Source organism: Lipotes vexillifer, unplaced genomic scaffold, assembly GCF_000442215.2.
Source record: "Lipotes vexillifer unplaced genomic scaffold, Lipotes_vexillifer_v1.1 scaffold236, whole genome shotgun sequence".
NCBI classification, from domain to species: Eukaryota; Metazoa; Chordata; class Mammalia; order Artiodactyla; family Lipotidae; genus Lipotes; species Lipotes vexillifer.
In genome coordinates this window covers 231202-257113 of record NW_006773295.1, presented here as the reverse complement: position 1 = coordinate 257113, position 25912 = coordinate 231202, and the positions used below count along the sequence as shown (strand labels likewise).

At 40.5% G+C, this 25912-nt stretch overlaps 1 protein-coding gene and 2 pseudogenes across 1 annotated transcript in view; 2 read left to right on the top strand and 1 right to left on the bottom strand.

The window, feature by feature from the left end:
- The window catches only part of BICDL1 (BICD family like cargo adaptor 1), a 102389-nt gene that overhangs the window by 39603 nt on the left and 36874 nt on the right, over positions 1–25912 (bottom strand). The window lies entirely within an intron of this gene.
- On the top strand, positions 12451–13048 carry LOC103076327 (aurora kinase A-interacting protein pseudogene; annotated as a pseudogene).
- LOC103076598 (aurora kinase A-interacting protein pseudogene) lies at positions 15556–16162 on the top strand (annotated as a pseudogene).

Below are 25912 nucleotides of genomic sequence, written 5' to 3'. Positions count from 1 at the left end.
CAAAAAAAAAAAAAAAAAAAAAAAAAAATTAACATCAAATAAAGATCAGAAATTTTAGTAATAATGAGGCTTGGGAGAGTGATACAACAATCACAACAAACCTCAGACAGCATAAGCTTAGAAAGATTGAGGGGGAAGAGAAGTTATTATTATTACTTTTAAACTTTTAAAGTTCTAAAACTTATAGTTTCATGTCCCTATGAGGTATATAAAAAATACAAGACACAATCTCCATCCTCAAGTAGCTGAAGGAGAATGAGATGAACACTCGTGAAGAAGCCAATATAAGGTAGAGAATAAATATTTGTACATACTGACAGGAAGTAAGAGAAATGCACAAATAGCTCAAGACAAAATATGGTAGATGTCTTAAGAGAAGGAACAACAAAGAGTACAGCTGTGTGATCTTGAGAAAACTATACAATCACTATACCTCAGTTTCCTCATCTGAAAAATGGTGATTAAAAGATCTACCTTAACAGTTATGCCAGCATTAAAGTGAAATAATGTTAGGGAACCGTGGACCGGAACCGTATGCCCTGGCCAGGCATGAAAATAACTGCTTGCATAACTTGTCTCACAAGAGAAGGTCCCAATAGGGAACAAGGAACTGACAAACTGCCGCCAACCAGAAGAATGAGGAGGGGCCGAAAAGAGGGAGGAGATGCCAGCCCATAATATATCCTGCCAACCTCCCAGAAACACTCACGCTGGAATCCATATTGACTGAGAGACGTGCATGCCACCAGGAAAAGCCCTGAGTCAGACCAAACATGGGCATGAACAAAACGACCGGGCACAGACAACCCGGAAATTAACCCTTATCTCCACAAAACCTGAGACTTCGAGCCACGACGAGGCAGAGCAGTTCTTCTGGGTTCCCTCACCCTGCTGCTCTCCGCTTGAGCGCCGCTTTTCAATAAAGTCTTTTGCTTCATCAGCACGTATGGCTCCTCAGACAATTCATTTCTGAGTGTTAGACAAGAGCCCCTCTTGGGCCCTTGAAGGGGTCCCTCTCTGGTAACAATAATGTAGATAAAATGTTTAGCACAGACTAAATATGTAATATGTTATAGCTATTACTATTATTTATGATAAAGTGAAAACTCTAAATAGAATACTGACATTTGCTCAAAGGAAAACATGCAATTTGAAAGTTGAAACCTCCGAGACTCTCTGGCTCTAACCGCTAATTTGGTGGCTGATGAAACTGAGGCATGGGTCAACAAAGTGAGGCCTTTGATATGATTTGAGTGAGCGAAAGTAAGGTCCTGCCTAAGATCACACAGCTAGTTGGCGCTTGACTACTATTTTCAGTTTCTTTCCATTTCAGTACCATTATTTTTCTTTTAGACAAAAACAGAGTCACATATTGGATGATTTTCAGGGATGCCAAAAACTCATCCCCTAGAATAAGGAAAGCCCGATGCCACTAACAATGTTTATTACTCGTGGGAGGGAATGCCTGCTTATATGAGATACGTGGAAAGCTGCTCTATGACATTTAGAAAGTGTACGCCCACCAGATAGGGGCCATGTCTAATTTTGTTTTATTTGAAAGAACTTTAAAATTAGAGCACAATAACGGTTTTATTATCATCCTTTTCATCATTATCACAAATGTAATCCCTCAGCATCAAAGACCTTAATTGAAAAAGAAAAAAAGGAGAAATGTTAATCCACTTTTGTTTCTGGAGGAGGGCCATTATTCAATGTCAGATCCCTACTGCTAGTTAAAAAATATATATTTCAGAAGAAGTCAGAACAGATTTTTAAATTTTTATTTTTAAATGTTCTATGAGGACTCATATAATAAAACAGGCCCTAGATATTGCCAATATACTGTATTCATAATCAAAACTTTTGATTCATGTAGTATTTTTTTCTTTTTTAAACCAAAATGACACAGTACTGTGTTCACTCGATGGCCTGGCACTTTGCACTAACTCCAACATGGATAAAACACTTGCTTTCTATGCTTTTAATTGAGGATACAGAGATGAATAAAACTCTTGCGGGAAAACTGTCTTCCAAATTCAGGCCCTGAAAAGAACACGGTCTTTCTTCTCTACCAGTTACTGCATTGTGTAACCTCAGGCAAAACTGCAGCACTCTTTGTGCCTTAGTTTCCTAACTTGTAAAATGAGGATAAAGTGGTAGCTGTCTCAAAGGGTCATTGTGAGGATGAGATAAATTAATCTATGTAAAGTGCTGAGAAGAGTGCCTGGTGCACAGTAAGTACTGCATGTGCGAGGTGTTCTGTTGCTACTATTGTCTGCATCACTATTATAGCTCTAATAACCTCAAAGATCAACTGAATTGAAGACATGAGGTTCAAGTCATTGGCCCAGAAAGTCTAAAAGATTAAATACAAAAGAGGACAGATCTTAAAGAGCCTAAGAAAATTTGGCATAGAGATTGACTGGAGAGAATGACATCCCTCACTGAGGCTGCGTTGCAGAGAATCTAGGCACTCTCTTTTATCCATGGATGTGGTGTGGTGACCATAGAGAAACCTTGAAAGGTCTCAGGGGTAAAAAAGGGGAGTGGATATGGAAATGTAGCCAAGCTAAAAGAATTACTATCCAGCTAAACTGAGGAACTGCACTGTCTGCAAGAACATATCTATCTTGGAACAGGCCTCCCTGTTCCCTCAGGGTTGAAAATACCATGAGCACTGCAGACTTCCCAGAATTCAAAATGTTTATGCTTTCAAAAGATTACCTGGAGATACTTGGAAAAGAAACTGAGAACCTTTTCATAATAAACAGGAAGGCTGAGGGGGAAGATAGATTCTTTGAATGACATTCTACTTAAATTTTAATTTAGGTCGGTGATGGGAATGGGCTGGGGTAAGTAGACACTTAGGAGTCCTTCACAAGAAAACAAATGGTGTTGTCCTAGGGACACACTCAGGATTCCCTTAGAAAATAACTGTCACAGCTAATCCTAATAAAGAAAGAAAATTCTAGTATTATTAATGTTTTTTATTTCTTTTGGTCATATGGCTCACCCAGGGACTCATCTAGACCTTAAAAAAAGGATGGAATGTTCAAATATTCCTGTTTGGAGGTGGGAAAGGGTTAAGGAAAATTTGCTTTCCAAACTGGTGGTCACTTTCTTCTTCCCACCACCATAAAAACAAAACTATTAATCAAATTATGCTTTTTTCTTTTTTCCCTGTACAAGCCTCTGTGATTTTGCTTATGCTGTGTTCCCTTCTTGGAATACCTTTCCCTGAAAATTTTCACCTGATAAATTCTTAACCTTAATGGCCCAGTTCAGAGGTGACAGCTGTATCGCTTTTATAATCTCCTAGGGTAAAATGACTACATTATTTGCAGTCCTGTAATAATACTCTATTTTGAGTATTACATACTCTACTCTGTTTATTTGTTTACTACACAGTCTGTTCTGTTTACTTGTTTACATGTGTGTTTTCTCTCTTACACTGTGAAGGACTTGAGAACAGGAATTGGAACTCATATTAATCTTTGTTTGCTTAAAAACGTATACAGCACATAGTAGGTGCTCAAATGTTTAGTGTATGAGATAAAATCTGAACACCTTAAGTGAGCACTTTTTGAGATAGTCAAGCTAAGACTGGAGAAAACAGAAGTGGGATTAAGCTAAACCACAGGAGTGTCCCTTTAGCAAATTTCCAGCAGGATCATCAGGTAATTAATGAGATAATTCCCTTTGATTTAAATAGCCCATCCCCAGGAAAGGGCACTGTTTCCTCCTATAGGTCATCACCAGGACTCAGGCGGATTTACTTACTGCTTTGATGTAAATTACCTATGACTGATCTGCTGATTTGCTGATTGGTGCTTCTACATATACCTTCACTCTGCTTTTGCATGTGGAATCTTTTAATACTCAGAACCCACAACTTCTTCCCCTGTGCCTTCTATAAACCTCACAGAAGTCTTTCTTTTATAAGGTCATTACTGACTGATAGAAAATAGATTTGAATGAAATCCTTTTTGGAGCTTGTCATTAAGTAGGCACCCCCGGAAGTATATATATGGAAGTAGGCTTTAAATTCAGATTTATTTGGGACTTCCCTGGTCGCCCAGTGGTTAAGAATCCGCCTTTCAATGCAGGGGACGTGGGTTCAATCCCTGGTCAGGGAGCTAAGATCCCACATGCCACCGCGGGGCAACTAAGCCCACACTCTAGAGCCCGTGCACCACAACCAGAGAGCCCTCGTGCCACAACTACTGAGCCCACACGCTCTGGAACCCACATGCCACAACTAGAGAGAAGCCTGCGTGCTGCAACGAAAGATCCCGCATGCCGCAACTAAGACCCGATGCAGCTAAATAAATAAATATTTAAATTCACATTTATTTTATCCTGAAGAGAAGCCCATGTTCTTTTAGTTTGGGTTGAATGCAACAAACTAAATCTGAGGAAAAGAAAGATAATATTTATTAAGCACTTTCCATGTCCAAGCACTGCTCTAGGTAACATGTTATTTAATTTTATCTTAACAATGCTATAGGATATGTCCTGTTAACCTGTTTTAAGGATGAAGAAAGTGAAGCTAAATGAGATTAAGTCACATAGTTGAGGTCAATCAGTAAATGATAGAGCTAGTATTCAAATGCAGGTCTGATCTGAAAGCCAATGAAAATGCCACTCTACAACCACACCCACAGGAAAAGACTCCTCACACCTACCTCTGGTTAGGTTTACCAGCAACAACCAGACCTCCAGTGGGCACTTCTTCCTGAATGCTTTCAGACAGCTTTTGTAATTTATCTCCAGCCCTGAACTCTTCCCTAACTTCAGGCTCCTCTATCTAACTGCCTACTCAACACATCCAGTTGGATAGCTGATGTGCATCTCAAACTCAATGTGTATGAAAACCGAACTCCTCATTCTAGGGCCCTCCACCCCAACACGCTTTAACTGCATCTTCCCTTTCTCAGGAACTCCATTCTTAAAAGTTTTAGGCCCACACAAAGGAATTATCACAGATTCCTTTTTTTTCCCCTTCTACCCACATCCAATCCATCTACAAATCCTGTGGGCTGTACCTTTGAAATTTACCTCAGAGGGTTGTTATGAGCATGAATGAGTTGATGTTTATAAAGCTGTTAGAACAGCGCTTGGCATAAGCGTTATGAGTATTTATGAAGCAAAAGAAATATCCATCATCCTACCGCTACTCTCTGTCCCCCCTTTCCCACCCTAGGTCTGGCCAGTATCATCGTTCACCTAGACTACTGACTGCAGTAAGTCATCACCTAAGTGGTCTCCCCCTGCTTCCAGCCTTGCGTGTCCTCCTAGAGTCTACTCTCCAAGCAGCAGAGCAATCCTTTAAAAACCCAAGTCACATCATGTCACTGCTCAAAACAATCTAGAGATTTTCCATCTTACTCAGAATAAAATATAACAAAGTCCTTATCATGGCTTATAAGACTCTAAAAGATTCCTGCCCTCACCCGCCCTCATCTCTGATCTGCTCTTTTATCCACTGTGTTCTCTCTGTTCCACTCATCCTGGCCTCCCTGCTGTCCTCAGCCCTGTCGAGCATACTCTTCATCACCATCTGTGCATTTGCTATCCCGCTGCCTGGAACGCTCTTCCCTTAGATATTCACAAGGCCTGTTCCCTCACTCACTCGTGTCTCTTCCCAAATGTCATCTCATCAGAGGGGCCTTCTTTGTTCACCTGACCCCTACATGTGTCAATCTCTAGTACCCCCCTGTTTAATTTTAATCTAGAGCACTTATCACACCTGATACTTAGCTTGTTAATTGAGTTATTGCTTCTCTCTCTGCCCCTGACGTCAGTTCCAAAAGGGCAGGGGCAGGGCCTTTATTTCGTTTGTCACCGTAACTCCAATACTCAGAACTGTGCCAGGCACATAGTAGACAAATTTGTTGAATACAGGGAAAACGTGTATATATTCATTCATTTTCAACTTACAGTTGTCTATAACATACTCCTAAAATATCAGAGAACAAAACAATTCTATAAAATACCCCATATTACAGGATGAGTTCAGTTTTCAGTAGGAAAATTTTATTTTTAAACATTAAGAATTTTATTTTTAAATCTTTCATTTGAGTAAAACTGACAGAAGATGAGTCAAGCCAGTTTTACCTCTGTACCTCATTACTTACCAGTAGTCACAAAACTCTATCAATAGTTACAAAAATATCTATAACTGGGATATAAAAGCCTTTTCCCCCCTCAGATTTACCTTATTGCTTATGTCCATTTTGCAAAAACTATTCAAACAGAATTCAAGCATAATGATATTCCCTTATGGAAAAAAATCCATGGCAAGATTTTTTTCTTAAAAATGTCTCCCACAGGGGCTTCCCTGGTGGCGCAGTGCTTGAGAGTCCGCCTGCCGATGCAGGGAACACGGGTTTGTGCCCCGGTCCGGGAGGATCCCACATGCCGCGGAGCGGCTGGGCCCGTGAGCCACGGCCATTGAGCCTGTGCGTCCGGACCTGTGCTCTGCAACGGGAGAGGCCACAACAGTGAGAGGCCCGCGTACCACAAAAAAAAAAAAAAAAAATTCCCACTAAATGTTCAAACATGGAAATGTGGAAGAACAGGGTTTAGATTTTGGAGACAGCAGCTTAAGTGGCTGGATGATCTCCTATGGGACATCCTACAAGTAAATTTGGGCATTTGTTGATGAAAATACTTCTCACAACTTGCCCTACTAAGATTATATATCATCTGATGGTTGCCATGGAAATAGCAATAATGCTAACAAGGTTTGGCCCCATAGGGTTTTACCACTAGGTGCAGAATTACTTTCTGTGACATCACTGGGGAAGCAATACAGATACTATGTGGGGATAAAAGCTGGTGAGACTTAAGTAGGGGAGCCCAAACTCTTCCTCCAAATCAGAGCCAATCCATTCCTCACCCTGATAATACCTATACTTCACCATCTAAGTTCTGATCCTCTTTAAACCCTACATCCTCCACAGAGCCTAATAAACCCTAGCTCTCAGTTCTTGCTTCTGTCTCTCAATTCATATTTTTAAAATGGCCTTCATATCATAATTTAATTATCTAATGATAGCATCTTACATGGTTCCCCAGATGCAAACTGAATGAACAATCCCTGAGTGCCTATCCTGCACCAAGTACCAGTGCTAAGTGCTGTCATGTGAATTATTTCCTGAAGTCCTCATAATGATACCTGTTAGGCAGGTATTAGTAACACACTATTTAGATGAGGAAATTGAACTTTGGAGAGGTTAAGTTACTTTCCCAGTATAACAAGTTATTTCCTCAAAACAATCACTAGCGTTTGACTATAGGCTCCTCAAGGAAAGGGTGGCTCACCTCTTGCCACTTCTCCAGGATTCAGAAAGGGCTTGGCTCACAACAGGCAATCAGCTGACAAAAAAATGACTTAAAGAAAACCAACAGTGAAAAAAATAAGAACTATGCTTGGTATAAGCAAGTGGGGAGGCAAAGACTGCTGGGACTTTTGTTTGTTTTTTTTGTTTTAAGAAATCAAACATACTGAAAGACTTCTAATGATGTCCATTTACTATTTTGAAAAAATATTAATTAAAAGATATTATATAAAGCTCTAACTATGAACATACTGTTTGGTCATGATCAGTTGTGAGATATGTTGCAAGTCATTTGTTATTACTAACAGAGTAATGAAGTAAATATTTCATTTCTTCAGAAAATTTCAATAGTCACAAATTCAAAATGTTCACTTGCTATATTTTCTTGACTAGAAGAGAAAAGGTATTGTATTATAGTTAGAGCTAGCTCTCTGGGCAAATTAAACATGTGTCTTGATGGAAAAAAGGTTAAGAACCAAAAAGTATTGGGACAGGGATCACCTGTCACGGGACTCCATTCCTAACTGGGTGAACATAAGCAATTCATGTAAGCAATCTGGCCTCGGTTTCCTCAGACCTTCAAACACATGGGACAAACTAACTCTACCCACAGCCAAACCACCCTTCAGGGGCAATTAGACGTTACTTTGTGTTCTGAGTTGGCATCTGTTCTATCTTCTTGTTTCTCCAAAATGGTGAGGGAGCAAGAGGAGCTTACTGCTTCTGCAAACTGCCTAGTGTGTTGACTTCGTGAAGACGAAACCCATAAGCCTTGAAGTTGACTCAGTTGTCTCCTGAGGAAAATGGAAGGTCAAAGGATGAGTCTCTTTTTAAAAATTCAGATTAAGAAAAACAGAGGGGCTTCCCTGGTGGCGCAATGGTTAAGAATCCGCCTGCCAGTGCAGGGGACACGGGTTCGAGCCCTGGTCCGGGAAGATCCCACATGCCGCAGAGCAACTAAGCCCATGTGCCACAACTACTGAGCCTGCGCTCTAGAGCCCGTGAGCCACAACTACTGAGCCCGTGTGCCACAACTACTGAAGCCCGCGCACTCTAGAGCCTGTGTTCCGCAACAAGAGAAGCCACTGCAATGAGAAGCCCGCACACCACAACGAAGAGTAGCTCCAGCTTGCCACAACTAGAGAAAGCCCGTGCACAGCAACGAAGACCCAATGCAGCCAAAAATAATCTAAATAAATAAATAAAAAATAATAAACACACCTAAACTTAAAAAAAAAAGTAAGTTGTTCCAAGTGAACGTCCACTTCTCAGGAAGAGTTAAGAGATTAAAAGCATATCTCACTTTCTCAGCAATTAAGTACATAATGAAAACCCATTTCTGACTTCTGCAATGTGTTGGAAAATTGATTAATGTCTGCGAAGGCTTTCAAGTATAAAGTGCTATCTCACTGTTAAGCACTATTCTATTTAAACTTGTTTCTGCTTCCTTTCTGTCACCTCCCGTCTTATCTGGGATGCGATGGTGGAGATTATTAATTAACTGCAGTCTTATAAACCTGAAACTTCTCGGGAGCAAGGAAGCTTAAAAAGATAGAAATGAAAATTTGCGCACTTTCAGACAGAGGCTCATTTAAATGTCAGAATAATTATTCCAAACCAAAAAGAATCCAAATAACCTGTCACCTCAGAGCTCCTAGGTAGAGGAGAAGGTGCTGTAAAAATCAAAATGATCATTCATTAATAGACCTAACATATTAAGAGGAAGAGCAAAAATACAAAAAGCAACAATTCCAAATAACATGCTAATCCAATACTATTCCAACACACAGTTATTGAACATCCACCACAGGCAAGGAAAGATGTTAGGCACTGATTAGGACGCAGCCCTGCTTTCAAGGAAGGACATGAAACAGGTAAATGAACACACGCATTTTACATCTGCTAAAGTGAAAGCAACAACACAGAAGCATGCATATTAAAACACTCAATGGATAGAACTTAAGTTTGGGAAAGTGAATCCTCAAAGCACACTGAATCAATGTCTTTATTTATACATTTGATCATGGATAATTGCTATTTCTATACAATGAGAATCAACAGCTCTAAGCTTTCCCGCCAATCAGCCATAATTACTACATAAACACAAATGAATGGGTATTAGGAAGCATGAAAGAAGTACATTTCCAGATGGACCTAGAGTTTATCATACTAAGTGAAAAAAGTCAGACAAAGACAAATATTATATGACATCACTTATACACTGAATCTAAAAAATAGTTCAAATGAAATTATTTATAAAACAAAAACAGGTACTTCCCTGGTGGTCCAGTGGTAAAGAATTCGCCTCCCAATGCAGGGGACATGGGTTTGATCCCGGTGGGGGAACTAAGATCCCACATGCTGCAGGGCAACTAAGCCTGAACGCCTCAACTATAGAGCCCATGTGCCGTAAACTACAGAGCCCATGCATTCTGGAGCCTGTGTGCCACAACTAGAAAGAGAAAACCTGCATGCCACAACTAGAGAGAAGCCCTCACACCACAAAGAAGAGCCTGCGCGCTGCAATGAAAGATCATGCATACCTCAACGAAGGTCCCACCTGCCGCAACTAAGACCCAATGCAGCCAAAAAACAAAAACAAAAACAAAAAATAACAAAAACAGACTCACAGACATAGAAAACAAATTTATGGTTACCAAAGGGGAAGTGGAGGAGGGGGGAGGGAGGGATACATTAGAAAGAAAAAAAAAAGGAAAAGAAATACATTTCCAGATGAATCTGAGGAAGAAAACAAGTCTGATGATCCCAATACAAGGAAATTGCTTACTGATTCTAGAGTCTGCTGCCACACTAAACAAAGTGTAGCTAGTTTACACTGTAGAAGAATTAAACTAGAATAAAGGCTATCCTTCTGATTATGGAGTAAATCCACAGAAGTCCTGAAATTATCTTCCATGGTTACACTTTCTGATCCATTAATTTTACTGCTAGGAATCTATCTTCAAGAATAATCAGAGAAGGGACTTCACTGGTGTTGCAGCAGTTAAGAATCTACCTACCAAAGCAGGGGACATGGGTTCAAGCCCTAGTCTGGGAAGATCACACATGCCGCGGAGCAACTAAGCCCGTGCGCCACAACTACTGAGCTTGCACTCTAGAGCCTGCGCCACAACTACTGAGCCTATGTGCTGCAACTACTGAAGCCTGCGTGCCTAGAGCCCATGCTCCGCAACAAGAGAAGCCACCGCAATGAGAAGCCCGCGAACCACAACGAAGAGTAGCCCCTGCCAGCTACAAAGGAAAGGGTTGATTACCATAAAAGTCTGGAGAGTGGTTCCTCTGGAAGGAGGGGGTGTGCCTGTGGAAGGGGTTGTAAGACCTAGAGCATAGGGGCTCAGTTAAGCCAGGCTGACTCCTGTCCACCAGCAATGGTGAGATAACAAAAAGTTTGCTGATCCCTGCATCCCTTCAAAGAAATTGGCATGTGAAGCCAAATTCCAGTTTGGGAGTCTCTTGGATGATCTTATATGCCAATCAGAGTCATAAAGTCACATGCTATGGTCTCTCCAGGGACCAATGGCTCAGAAACTTCTGTTCAAGCCCAGCACTCCCACTCCAGGGAAGGAGACCCACCACCAGGCTGCAGCTCTCAAACCCCTCTGTGTTTAGTTAACTTTAGTATCATGATTTTAGTTAAAAATAAGTCCAGTCATGCCTTGATTGTACTTCGCATGTTCCCAAACCTGTACTCATTAAAACACAATTCTTGGTTTGTCAGGTAATCTTATCCATTTGAAATCTTCTTAATCTCATTTTTACAGATAAAATATAATTTATGTTAGTCTAAAACTAATACTGTTTCATTTTCCAATATATGAATACTAAATTATATGAATCAAAACCATATAACCATAGGAATCATAGGAAAGTTACATGCGAAAATTTAGTTGGTGATATGCTATTTTTATCAAAATGTTCAATGACCACAAAGGATGAGAAATTACGTTCCAATATTTGGTGGTGCTGAAAGCAGAATCCTTCAAAATCAATGCCTGAAAACGCCACAGATTACGTGTCTTGTCAAAAGCGAGAAAACACAACTGAATAATGGAGGATCTCACATTATCATCATAAATGTACATCTTCTAGCCAAAAATGCTTGATTTGAATCCAGCAAGCTTTAATATATAACCTCCAGTTAATAGGAAATGCCAGGGAATAGAAGAATGAGCTAAATGTCACTATGAGGAAGCAGCCAGACAAATTCAGAAGCTGGAACTTTCTACAGGACAACTGGCCCAGCTTCTTCAACATGTCAATGAAAAAGAGGAATTGTACTACAATAAATAATACTTAAGGGACCAGATATAATGCAACAAACATAATGCATAGTCCTGGATTGGATTCTGGTTTGCAAACCAAGAGTAAAGTACATCTTTGAAGGTCAATTGGGAAAATGTGAATATGAGCTTGAAATTAGGATAATGAAAAATTACTGCAGTGAAAATAGAGACTCCACTTTTAAAGGGTGCACACAAAATCCCACCTGCTCCAGGACCCAGGGCAGAAGCAGTAATTTGAAAGGAGCCTGGGTCAGACACACTTGCTGATCTTGTAGAGTCTCCCCGAGAAGCAGGAGGCAACTGGAGCTCACCCTAGGGACAAAGACACTGGTGGCAGCCATTTTGGGGAGCTTGCTCTACCATGTGGACACTGGTGTCAGCAAGTACCATTCTGTCCATCAACAGATGAATGTATAACGAAGATGTCACACACACACACACACACACACACACACACACTGGAATATTAGTCATAAAAAAGAATGTAATTTCACCATTTGCAACAACACAGATGAACCCGGAGGGTATTATTTGCAAAGTGACTGACAAGGGATTAATCTCCAAAACATACAAACAGCTCATGCAACTCTATGTCAAAAAAACAAACAACCCGAGCGCAGCGGCGGAATGGTCAGCTGAGTCTCCTGGTTGCGTCTGGGAAGAGTCGGCATGAGGCCGTGGCGTGCGGGCTCCAGGGACGGCGGAGGCGGCCGCCGCTGGCTGGGGCTCGGGGCCTAAGACCCGAGCGTCAACACCACCTGCGCGCTCCGCTGAGTGCCTGGGGCCGCCGCCAAGCACAGACCATGTTCATGGTGCGCCTGACTTCCCAGCTGCTCAGGGCTGTTCCCTGGACAGGTTGCAGTGGGTCTTGGCCTGTCTGCAGGGTGTTGGGCAGGCATGCCTGCAGGCCTCGCTACAGCATGCAACCAATAGGCCCAAGTGGGGTTGCCTCCCTCTCTGACAGGCGGGTCCACATGGAGCTTGAGGAGATGCTGGTCCCCAGGAAGATGTCCATCAGCCCCCTGGAGAGATGGCTGACCGTTCGCTACCTCCTGTCCGGACTGGACACTGGGGCCCCAGGGACTGTCTCCAGCCCAAGTCTATGAGTGTCCGTCCAGCCAGGTGGGGGAAGGGGTCGAGCAGGGGCATAAGGAGGTCTGGGACGCACCCCAGATACAGTGCAAAAACGTGCTCAAGATCCGCCGGCAGAAGATGAATCATCACAAGTACCACAAGCTGGTCAAGAGGACCTGGTTCCTGCAGCAGAGAATCAGGGAGGGACGCCTGAAACGGAAGCAGATGAGGTTCGAGAGAGACCTGAGGCGCATCTGGCGGAAGGCAGGCCTGAAGGAAGCCCCCGCAGGCTGGCAGACCCCCAAGATCTACCTGAAGGGCAAATGAGTCTCGTGTGTCCCTCCCCCAGCCCTGTTACTGCTGTTGACCCACTGTAATAAATATTCGGAGAACTTAGCCATCAAAAAAAAAAAACAAAAAAAACAAAAAACACAAACAACCCAATCAAAAAATGGGCAGATGATCTAAATAGACATTTCTCCAAAGAAGACACACAGATGGCCAAAAGGCACATGAAAAGATGCTCAACATCACTAATTATCTGAGAAATGCAAATCAAAACTACAATGAGGTATCACCTTACACTGGTCAGAATGGCCATCATCAAAAACTCTACAAACAATAAATGCTGGAGAGGGTGTGGAAAAAAGGGAACCCTCCTACACTGCTGGTGGGAATGTAAAATGGTACAACCACTATGGAGAACAGTATGGAAGTTCCTTAAAAAACTAAAAATAGAACTACCATATGAACCAGCAATCCCACTCCTGGGCATATATCTGGACAAAACCATAATTTGAAAAGATACATTCACCCCAATGTTTACTATAGCACTATTTACAATATCCAAGATATGAATGCAACCTAAATATCCATCAACAGAGGAATGGATAAAGAAGATGTGGTACATATATACAATAGAATATTACTCAGCCATAAAAAAGAACAAAATAATGCCATTTGCAGCAACATGGATGGACCCAGAGATTATCATACTAAGTGAAGTAAGTCAGACATAGAAAGTCAAATATCATATGATATCACTCATATGTGGAATCTAATTTTTTAAAAATGATATAAATGAACTTATTTACAAAACAGAAACAGACTCACAGATTTCAAAAACAAACTCATGGTTACCAAAGGGGAAACGTGGGAGGGAGGGATAAATTAGGAGCTTGGGATTAACATACACACACTACTATATGTAAAATAGATAACCAACAAGGACCTAATGTATAGCACAGGGAACTCTACTAAATATTCTGTAATAACCTATATTCATTCTTTTTCAGATTATTTTCCTGTATATGTATATGTATAACTGAACCATTTTGCTGTACATCTGAAATTAACACACCATTGTGAATCAACTACACTCCAATAAAATTAAAAAAAATTTTTTAAAAGATGTGATACACACACACACACACACACACACACACACGGGAATACTATTCAGCCATTAAAGAAGAATGAACTTTTGCCATTTTAAACAACATAGATGAACCTGGAGGGTATTATGCTTAGTGAAATAAAGTCAGAGAAAGACAGATACTGTATGTTATCTCTTATACATGGAATTAAAAAAATAAAACAAACTAATGAATATAACAAAACAGAAACAGACTCACAGATATAGAGAACAAACTAGTGGTTACCAGTGGGAAGAGGGAAGGGGGAGGGGCAGATTAGGGGTAGGGGATAAAGAAGTACAATCTACTATGTAAAAAATAAATAAGCGGGCCTTCCCTGGTGGCACAGTGGTTAAGAATCTGCCTGCCCATGCAGGGGACACGGGTTCGAGCCCTGGTCCGGGAAGATCCCACATGCTGTGGAGCAACTAAGCCCGTGCGGCACAGCTACTGAGCCTGCGCTCTAGAGCCCGTGAGCCACAACTACTGAGCCCACGAGCCACAACTACTGAAGCCCACATGCTTAGAGCCCGTGCTCCGCAACAAGAGAAGCCACCACAATGAGAAGCCCACACGCTGCAATGAAGACTAGCCCCCACTCACCACAACTAGAGAAAGCCCGAGCGCAGCAACAAAGACCCAACGCAGCCAAAAATAAATCAATAAAACTATTTTTAAAAATAAAATAAAATTTAAAAATAAATAAGCTATGAGGATATATTATACAGCACAGGAAATACAGCCAATATTTTATAATAACTTTCAATGGAATATAATCTAAAAAATTTTGAATCACTATGTGTACAATTAAAACTAATGTAATATTGTAAATCAATTATACCTCAATAAAAAAATAAGTTAAAACAAAATCTCCAAGGCAGTGAATAGTAAGTGCTAAGTCAGTGATAATGAGCTCAGAAAATGAAGCAATCACTGCTAGAATGGTGAGGGAAGTCTTCACGAAGGAGCTGAACTGCCAGCTGGTCCTGGAAAAATGGGCAGAATTTGGATAAGCAGAAACTGCCCATTCTTTAACCCATCAGTCAGCCTAAAAGTGACAGATCTATATGGAGGACAGCCTGGCTAGGCCATGAGATACTGAGACCAAAAGCTCCCCCAAATAAGCAAGCAAGCAAGCAAGCAAGCAAACAAACCTCCCTTTAAACCCTAATCAGCTGTTCCTCGTTTTTGTCATGGCTCATGCCCAGCGTGACCCCAGAGCCACACCAGGAAGAGGAGCATCGACTTCGGAATGGTCAGCTGAGTCTCCTGGTTGCGTCTGGGAAGAGTCGGCATGAGGCCGTGGCGTGCGGGCTCCAGGGACGGCGGAGGCGGCCGCCGCTGGCTGGGGCTCGGGGCCTAAGACCCGAGCGTCAACACCACCTGCGCGCTCCGCTGAGTGCCTGGGGCCGCCGCCAAGCACAGACCATGTTCATGGTGCGCCTGACTTCCCAGCTGCTCAGGGCTGTTCCCTGGACAGGTTGCAGTGGGTCTTGGCCTGTCTGCAGGGTGTTGGGCAGGCATGCCTGCAGGCCTCGCTACAGCATGCAACCAATAGGCCCAAGTGGGGTTGCCTCCCTCTCTGACAGGCGGGTCCACATGGAGCTTGAGGAGATGCTGGTCCCCAGGAAGATGTCCATCAGCCCCCTGGAGAGATGGCTGACCGTTCGCTACCTCCTGTCCGGACTGGACACTGGGGCCCCAGGGACTGTCTCCAGCCCAAGTCTATGAGTGTCCGTCCAGCCAGGTGGGGGAAGGGGTCGAGCAGGGGCATAAGGAGGTCTGGGACGCACCCCAGATACAGTGCAAAAACGTGCTCAAGATCCGCCGGCAGAAGATGAATCATCACAAGTACCACAAGCTGGTCAAGAGGACCTGGTTCCTGCAGCAGAGAATCAGGGAGGGACGCCTGAAACGGAAGCAGATGAGGTTCGAGAGAGACCTGAGGCGCATCTGGCGGAAGGCAGGCCTGAAGGAAGCCCCCGCAGGCTGGCAGACCCCCAAGATCTACCTGAAGGGCAAATGAGTCTCGTGTGTCCCTCCCCCAGCCCTGTTACTGCTGTTGACCCACTGTAATAAATATTCGGAGAACTTAGCCATCAAAAAAAAAAAACAAAAAAAACAAAAAACACAAACAACCCAATCAAAAAATGGGCAGATGATCTAAATAGACATTTCTCCAAAGAAGACACACAGATGGCCAAAAGGCACATGAAAAGATGCTCAACATCACTAATTATCTGAGAAATGCAAATCAAAACTACAATGAGGTATCACCTTACACTGGTCAGAATGGCCATCATCAAAAACTCTACAAACAATAAATGCTGGAGAGGGTGTGGAAAAAAGGGAACCCTCCTACACTGCTGGTGGGAATGTAAAATGGTACAACCACTATGGAGAACAGTATGGAAGTTCCTTAAAAAACTAAAAATAGAACTACCATATGAACCAGCAATCCCACTCCTGGGCATATATCTGGACAAAACCATAATTTGAAAAGATACATTCACCCCAATGTTTACTATAGCACTATTTACAATATCCAAGATATGAATGCAACCTAAATATCCATCAACAGAGGAATGGATAAAGAAGATGTGGTACATATATACAATAGAATATTACTCAGCCATAAAAAAGAACAAAATAATGCCATTTGCAGCAACATGGATGGACCCAGAGATTATCATACTAAGTGAAGTAAGTCAGACATAGAAAGTCAAATATCATATGATATCACTCATATGTGGAATCTAATTTTTTAAAAATGATATAAATGAACTTATTTACAAAACAGAAACAGACTCACAGATTTCAAAAACAAACTCATGGTTACCAAAGGGGAAACGTGGGAGGGAGGGATAAATTAGGAGCTTGGGATTAACATACACACACTACTATATGTAAAATAGATAACCAACAAGGACCTAATGTATAGCACAGGGAACTCTACTAAATATTCTGTAATAACCTATATTCATTCTTTTTCAGATTATTTTCCTGTATATGTATATGTATAACTGAACCATTTTGCTGTACATCTGAAATTAACACACCATTGTGAATCAACTACACTCCAATAAAATTAAAAAAAATTTTTTAAAAGATGTGATACACACACACACACACACACACACACACACGGGAATACTATTCAGCCATTAAAGAAGAATGAACTTTTGCCATTTTAAACAACATAGATGAACCTGGAGGGTATTATGCTTAGTGAAATAAAGTCAGAGAAAGACAGATACTGTATGTTATCTCTTATACATGGAATTAAAAAAATAAAACAAACTAATGAATATAACAAAACAGAAACAGACTCACAGATATAGAGAACAAACTAGTGGTTACCAGTGGGAAGAGGGAAGGGGGAGGGGCAGATTAGGGGTAGGGGATAAAGAAGTACAATCTACTATGTAAAAAATAAATAAGCGGGCCTTCCCTGGTGGCACAGTGGTTAAGAATCTGCCTGCCCATGCAGGGGACACGGGTTCGAGCCCTGGTCCGGGAAGATCCCACATGCTGTGGAGCAACTAAGCCCGTGCGGCACAGCTACTGAGCCTGCGCTCTAGAGCCCGTGAGCCACAACTACTGAGCCCACGAGCCACAACTACTGAAGCCCACATGCTTAGAGCCCGTGCTCCGCAACAAGAGAAGCCACCACAATGAGAAGCCCACACGCTGCAATGAAGACTAGCCCCCACTCACCACAACTAGAGAAAGCCCGAGCGCAGCAACAAAGACCCAACGCAGCCAAAAATAAATCAATAAAACTATTTTTAAAAATAAAATAAAATTTAAAAATAAATAAGCTATGAGGATATATTATACAGCACAGGAAATACAGCCAATATTTTATAATAACTTTCAATGGAATATAATCTAAAAAATTTTGAATCACTATGTGTACAATTAAAACTAATGTAATATTGTAAATCAATTATACCTCAATAAAAAAATAAGTTAAAACAAAATCTCCAAGGCAGTGAATAGTAAGTGCTAAGTCAGTGATAATGAGCTCAGAAAATGAAGCAATCACTGCTAGAATGGTGAGGGAAGTCTTCACGAAGGAGCTGAACTGCCAGCTGGTCCTGGAAAAATGGGCAGAATTTGGATAAGCAGAAACTGCCCATTCTTTAACCCATCAGTCAGCCTAAAAGTGACAGATCTATATGGAGGACAGCCTGGCTAGGCCATGAGATACTGAGACCAAAAGCTCCCCCAAATAAGCAAGCAAGCAAGCAAGCAAGCAAACAAACCTCCCTTTAAACCCTAATCAGCTGTTCCTCGTTTTTGTCATGGCTCATGCCCAGCGTGACCCCAGAGCCACACCAGGAAGAGGAGCATCGACTTATTCTGTCCTCATTTTCCTAAAAGATTCCCTCTTCCCGGCTTCTGAGAATGGAATGTTTTGTCTCTGAGAAAGGAATATTCTAACACAGGTATGTGTGGGCCTTTGTATACATGTAATGGATTGAAGGGAAAGTATGGTGGAAGGAATTTTATTTTGAGACTGTCAAGACAGCAGATACAAAATGCCCTTTGCAAACTGCATAGGGTTCTACCACTTTCATGAATGCACACACTCCAGTCTTCTTTCTCTTTTTGTGTTTTGATCTGACTCAGTCATTCATATATTCAATAGACGTTTGATAAGCACCTATCATGTGCCTGGCACACAAAGTTACAGACACAAATACAAAAGAAAGTGTAAACAAATGCTGAACTCTAGTTAATGGTATACATCCTAAAGTATTAAGGAGTAAAGTATACTGATGTCTCCAACTTCCTTTGAAATGCATCAGAAAATAAGATAAAGTGATGGATAACTTGATGCCTTGCCTGTAGCTGGTAGTCAGTTCTCAATAAATGTTTGCTGAATTTGTGAAAACCAAAACTAGAAAAATTTAAACAGAGTAGATTCTAAGTTCATATCTGGAAGCATATTCTATCTGAGAAATCTGAAACCTGTCTAAAGTGTTTGATCCTCTGGGAAATAGGACACCTAGAGACAAACTGGAATTTGTTATGTCCAGACTGCTGATCACTCAGGTGCTGTGGGAAGCAGCAGAGACAAAAAAGAACTCATGGGACTTCCCTGGTGGTGCAGTGGTTAAGAATTCTCCTGCCAATGCAGGGGACACGGGTTCAATCCCTGGTCCGGGAAGATCCCACATGCCACAGAGCAACTAAGCCCGTGCGCCACAACTACTGAGCCTGCACTCTAGAGCCCGCAAGCCACAACTAGAGCCTGCACGCCACAACTACTGAAGCCTGTGCACACTAGAGCCCATGCTCCACAACAAGACAAGCCACTGCAATGAGAAGCCCGTGCACCACAACGAAGAGTAGCTCCCGCTCGCCGCAACTAGAGAAAGCCCGCATGCAGCAACAAAGACCCAATGCAGCCAAAAATAAATAAATTTAAAAAAAAAAGACACTCGAAAAGATGTATGCACTTCCATGTTCACTGCAGCATATTTACAACAGCCAAGATATGGAAACAAACTAAGTGCCCACTGATGAATGAGCAGATAAAGAAAATATGGTGTACATACATACAATGGGATATTATTCAGCCATAAAAATAATGAAGTCTTGCCATCTGCAACAACATGTATAGACGTAGAGGGAATCTGCTAAGCGAAATAAGCCAGACAAAGAAAGACAAATACCATATGATCTCACTTATATGTGGAATCTAAAAAAAGCAAAACCAAAACCAAAAAAATACCCAAGCTCATAGATACAGAGAACAGATTGGTAGTTGCCAGAGGCAAAGGTGGGTGAAATAGGTGAAGGAGATCAAAAGGTACAAATTTCCAGTTATAAAATAAGTCATGGGGATGTAATATACAGCATGTTGACTATAGCTAATAAAAGGTTTTATAAGGAAAAAATTTTCTAACTATGTATGGTCACAGATGTTAACCAGATTTACTGTGGCTATCATTTTACAATATATACAAGTATCAAGTTATTATGTTGTACAACTGAAACTAATATAATGTTATGTGTCAATTATACCTCAATTAAAAAAAAAAAGTGAAGTGGAGAGAGCAGACATCCTTGCCTTGTTCCTAACCTCAGGAGTCTTTTGCCATTTAAGTACGTTACCTGTAGGTTTTTTGTAAATGACCCTTATCAAAACGTTCTCTTCGATTCCTAGCCTGCTGAGAGTTTTCATCAGGAATGGATGTTGGATTTGGTCAAATGCTGTGTGTCTGAGATAATCATATGGTCTTTCTCTTTTAGCATGTTAATAGGTAAATTATATTAATTAATATTTGAAGGTTAAATCAACCCTAAATTCCTAGGAAAAACCTCACTTATTTTTAATTTATTTAGACTTTTATGGCCCATAATATGGTCTATCTCGGTAAGATGCGCACTTGAAAATAACGTACATCCTGCTATTGTTAGGTGGAGTATTCTATCAAGTCTAGGTCTAATCAGACCTGGTTGATAGTTGGTTCAAGTCTCCTATATCCTTATTTTCTGTGTACTTGTTCTATCAGTAATTGAGAGAGATAAATTGAATTGTGAATTTGTCTATTTTTGCTTGCAGTTCTATCACTTTTTGCTTCATGTATTTTGAAACTCTGTTATTAAAGGCATAAACATTTAGGACTGTTATGTTCTCTTGAGTGACCTCTTCATCATTATGAAATGGGCTTCTCTATTGCTGGTAATATTCTTTGCTCTGGAATGTATTTTATTTTATTACATTATTTGATATTAAATAATGTAGCCACTTCAGCTTTCTTTTGACTAGCAATAGTATGGTATAATTTTTCCATCCTTTTATTTTTAACCTATTAGTGCCTTACTTTTTTATCCAATCAGACAGATTCTGCTTTTTAACTGCTGGTGTTTTAACCATTTACATTTAATGTGACCTATTGATAAGTTTAGGTTTGAGTCTATCACCTTCTATTTGTTTTCTATTTGTACTATATGTTCTTCTATTTTTCCTCTCTTTCTGCCTTTAAAAAATTAATGAAATATTTTTATGATTCCATTTTATCTTGCTTGTTGGCTTATTAGCTATAATTCTTTATTATTTTAGTGATTGCTTTAGGGTATATGATATTCATTTTAACTTATCACAGTCTACCATTAAGTGTTATCCTTCCACTTCACATACAGTATAATAATTTTATAATAGCATACTTCCATTTCTCCCCTTCTGACCTTTAGGCTATTGTTGTAATGCATTTTATTTTTACAAATGTTATAAACCCCATAATACATTGTTATCATTTTTGTTTAAATAGTCAATTATGATTTAAAGACATTTCAATAATAAGAAAAAAACTGTATTTACATATAATTACCATTTCTAGCTCTCTCCGTTCTTCTGTGTAGATCCAGATTTCCACCTGGTATCATTTTCCCTTTTGCCTGAAAAACTTCTTTTAACATTTTTTTACAGTGTAAATCTGCTGATAAATTATTTTGTATATCTGAAAATGTCTTTCACCTTAACTTACAAAATATAGTTTCACTGTGTGTAGAATTCTAGATTGAAAGATTTCTTTTCAGTTCTTTAAAGACGTGCTCCATTATATTCCCTCTTACATTATTTTTGATGAGAAATATGATGTCATTCATTTCTTTGTTCCTCTTTACATACTGTGTCTTTTTCTCTGGTTGCTTTTAAGATTTTCCCTCTATCACCAGTTTTAAGCAATTTGATTATTGTGTGCCTTAGTGCATGTAGCAGTTGGGTCCAACCAGGAGAAAGAAATCACATAGTAGATTAAGAGGGGAAATTTAAGATGATGGATAAAGAAGATGTGGCACAAATATACAATGGAATATTACTCAGCCATAAAAAGAAACGAAATTGAGTTATTTGTAGTGAGGTGGATGGACCTAGAGTCTGTCATACAGAGTGCAGTAAGTCAGAAAGAGAAAAACAAATACCGTATGCTAACACATATATATGGAATCTAAAAAAAAAAAGAGAAAAGGTCATGAAGAACCTAGGGGCAGGATGGGAATAAAAATGCAGACCTACTAGAGAATGGACTTGAGGACATGGGGAGGGGGAAGGGTAAGCTGGGACAAAGTGAGAGAGTGGTAGTGTATATATATGGGCATATAAACACTACCAAATGTAAAATAGATAGCTAGTGGGAAGCAGTCACATAGCACAGGGAGATCAGTTTAGTGCTTTGCGACCACCTAGAGTGGTGGGATAGGGAGAGTGGGAGAGAGGAAGACGCAAGAGGGAAGATATATGTATAAGTATAGCTGATTCACTTTGTTATAAATCAGAAACTAACACACCATTGTAAAGCAATTATACTCCTAGAAAGATGTAAAAAAAAAAAAGAGGGAATTTAATATAAAGGGTTATTAACCATGATAAAAGAGTAACTAAAAGAAATAAGGAAACCCTATATGGTACACTATAGCTGAATGAGAATATCCATAAAGGATGGATGTGGAAGGGTTCAGACCTCATTGGGAGGAGTTATGGTATAGCCCACTGGATAGCAGAGAAGTCTGCTAGTTTGGCCAGGTCAGAGGTAGTCTGGAGTTCCCAGGCAAACAATAAGCTACACTGTGGAGTGCAGGTGGGGAGCAGGTAACTGGTAACCAATGACATGCAGAAGAGAGTCTGAATGTTGATGGGGGAAGGAAGCCTTCAGAGCACAGGGTCACATGGAGGTTCTAGTTTATATGTTCAAAGAGCTGAAGAAAGGACAAGGGTGCAAACATTGCAAAAAGACCATGTTGTGGAAGGCTACACCAGATGTCCTCACACTGACACCTCTGACCCCCAACCTGCACCAGAAACAGCAGGAGAGCTTCTTTCTCCTACAGTGTCCCTCTAGCACCAGAGCCCTCTATTAAGAAAGCTTAACATCATGCTAACTTTAAAGAATTCCTTTGTTTATCTCAGAGTGTGTACTGAGGGTGCATCTCGAGCTGAAAGGCCATAAATTGTTAACTGACAGTGTAGTTTTCTTCATGTTTCTTTGTCTGGTGTTCCTTGAGCTTCTCAGATCTGTGGGTTTATACTTTCCATCAAGTTTGGGTAATTTTCAGCAATTTCTTCAGATATTATTTATGTACTTCCCTCTCTTTTGGGAATCCAATTACATTGTATTAGGCCACTTGAAGTTGTCCTGCAGCTAACTGATGCTCTTTTCTTTTCCTTTTTGTGTTTCATTGTGGAGAATTTCTATTGCTATGCCTTAAAATTCCCTAATCTTTTCCTCTGCAATGTCTAATCTGCAATGAATCTTGCCAGTGTACTTTTTATCTCAGACATTGTAGTTTTCTTTCCTAGAAGTTCTATTTGGATCTATTTTATATATTCGGTGTCTCTACTCAACTTCTGAACATACAGAGTACAAGTTATAATCACTCTCTTAATGTTCTTCTCTGCTAATTCTAATATCTGTGTCAGCTTTGGGTCAGTTTCAATAGATTGATTTTCCTCTTTATGGATCATGTCTTTTTGCCTCTTTGTTATTCCTATAATTCTTTTTGAGCTTTGTTCTGGGAAACAGTTACTTGGACATGGTTTGATCCTTTTGAATCTTGCTTTTAAGATTTGTTAGGCAGGTCCAGAGCAGTGCTCAGTCTAGAGCTAATTATTCCCTACTACAAAGGCAAGACCTTCCTGAGTACTCTACCCAATGTCTAATGAATTATGAAATTTTCCTGTCTAGCTCGTGGTAACAGTGCCTGTTGCCATCACTGTGTGAGCACTGGGCAACACTGCTTCTAATTTCTTCAAATTCCCTGTCTTGACTAGTTTGCTCATGTCTTGTGCTAATCAGTCTCTACTGAGTATTCAAGAGAAAACTTCTGCAGATCTCTGGTTCTCTCCATCTATCTTTTCTTTCTGATACTCTGTCCTATGAACTGTTGCTGCACTGGTCTCCCTAGACTCACAGCTCCATGTTGACTCAGGGAATCTACTGGGCTCTGCTCAGTTCCTGCTCCTGATGTCAGAGCCTGGAAACTCAAGGCAGGATGGGACAATTGCAGGGCTCATCTCTTTTGTTTGCCGTCCCTCAGGGATCACTATCCTTCACTGTTTGATGCCTAGTGTCCTGAAAACTATTGTTTCATATAGTTTTTTTTGTTTGTTTGTTTTTAGGTAGGAAGGTAATCTGGTTCCTGTTATTCCAGCTTGTCTGGAAGGAGAAGTTCCCGATATACTTTTAAATATTTTTTATTGAAGTACAGTTGATTTACAATATTATATTAGTTTCAGGTGATTCAATGATTTTTACAGATTATACTCCATTAAAAGTTATTACAAGATAGGGCTTCTGTGGTGGCGCAGTGGTTGAGAATCTGCCTGCCAATGCAGGGGACACGGGTTTGAGCCCTGGTCTGGGAAGATCCCACATGCCATGGAGCAACTAGGCCTGTGAGCCACAACTATGAGCCTGTGCATCTGCAGCCTGTGCCCCGCAACAAGAGAGGCCACGACAGTGAAAGGCCCATGCACCGCGATGAAGAGTGGCCCCCACTTGCCACAACTAGAGAAAGCCCTCGCACAGAAACGAAGACCCAACACAGCCAAAAATAAATAAATAAATGTCATTACAAGATAATGGCTATAATTCACTGGGCTATACAATATATCCTTGTTGCCTATCTATTTTATACACAGTAGTTTATATCTTTTAATTCCATACCCCTATATCTTGACCCTCCCCTCTTCCCTCTCCCCAGTGGTAACCACTAGTTTAGTTTGCCTACTATATCTGGGAGTCTGTTTCTGTTTTGGTATTTACATTCACTTGTTTTATTTTTTTTAGAATCTACATATAATGATATCATACAGTATTTGTCTTTGTCTGACTTATTTCACTAAGTATAATATTCTCTAGGTCCATCCACATTGCTACAAATGGCAGAATTTCATTCTTTTTTATGGCTGAGTAGTATTCCAGTGTGTGTGTGTGTGTGTGTGTGTGTGTGTGTGTGCATGTGTGTGTGTGCGTGCGCACGCGCGCACCACATCTTCTTAAGCCAACTGTCTGCTGATGGGCACTTGGGCTGTTCCCATGTCTTGGGTATTGTAAATAGTGCTGCTATAAACATTGGAGTCCATGTATCTTTTTGAATTAATGTTTTCATTTTTTTCTGAATACATACCCACGAGTGGAACTGCTAGATCATATGATAGTTCTAATTTCAGTTTTTTGAGGAACTTCCATACTGCTTTCCATAGTGGATGCACCAATTTACATTCCCACCAACAGTGTATGAGGATTCCCTTTTCTCCACATCCTCGCCGACATTTGTTATTTGTAGACTTGTTTTTTTTTTTACAAGAGATAGACTGACACCAAGCATTGTAAATGGATGACCACAGCAAAAGCAACAATGACTGCAATTACCAAACACAAAACACACTCATACTATGTCATAATATTGACATTCAGTCCAGTAATCCTCCACTGTAACAGCTCCTTTACTTTGCAGTGAAAATTCATTTGTATATTTTTTTGCCTCTGAGTCCTTGTGGGATTTTTTTTTTATTCAAACAAAGTCACAAAAATTATAATCATCCTTATCAGTTCACTCAGTCCCATGTTATTTGTAGACTTTTTGATGATAGCCATTCTGACAGGTGTGAAGTAATATCTCACTGTTGTTTTGATTTGCATTTCTCTAATAATTAGCAATGTTGAGTATCTTCTCATGTGCCTATTCGCCATCTGTACGTGTTCTTTAGAAAAACGTCTATTCAGGTGTTCTGCCCATTTTTTTTTTTTTTTTTTTTTTT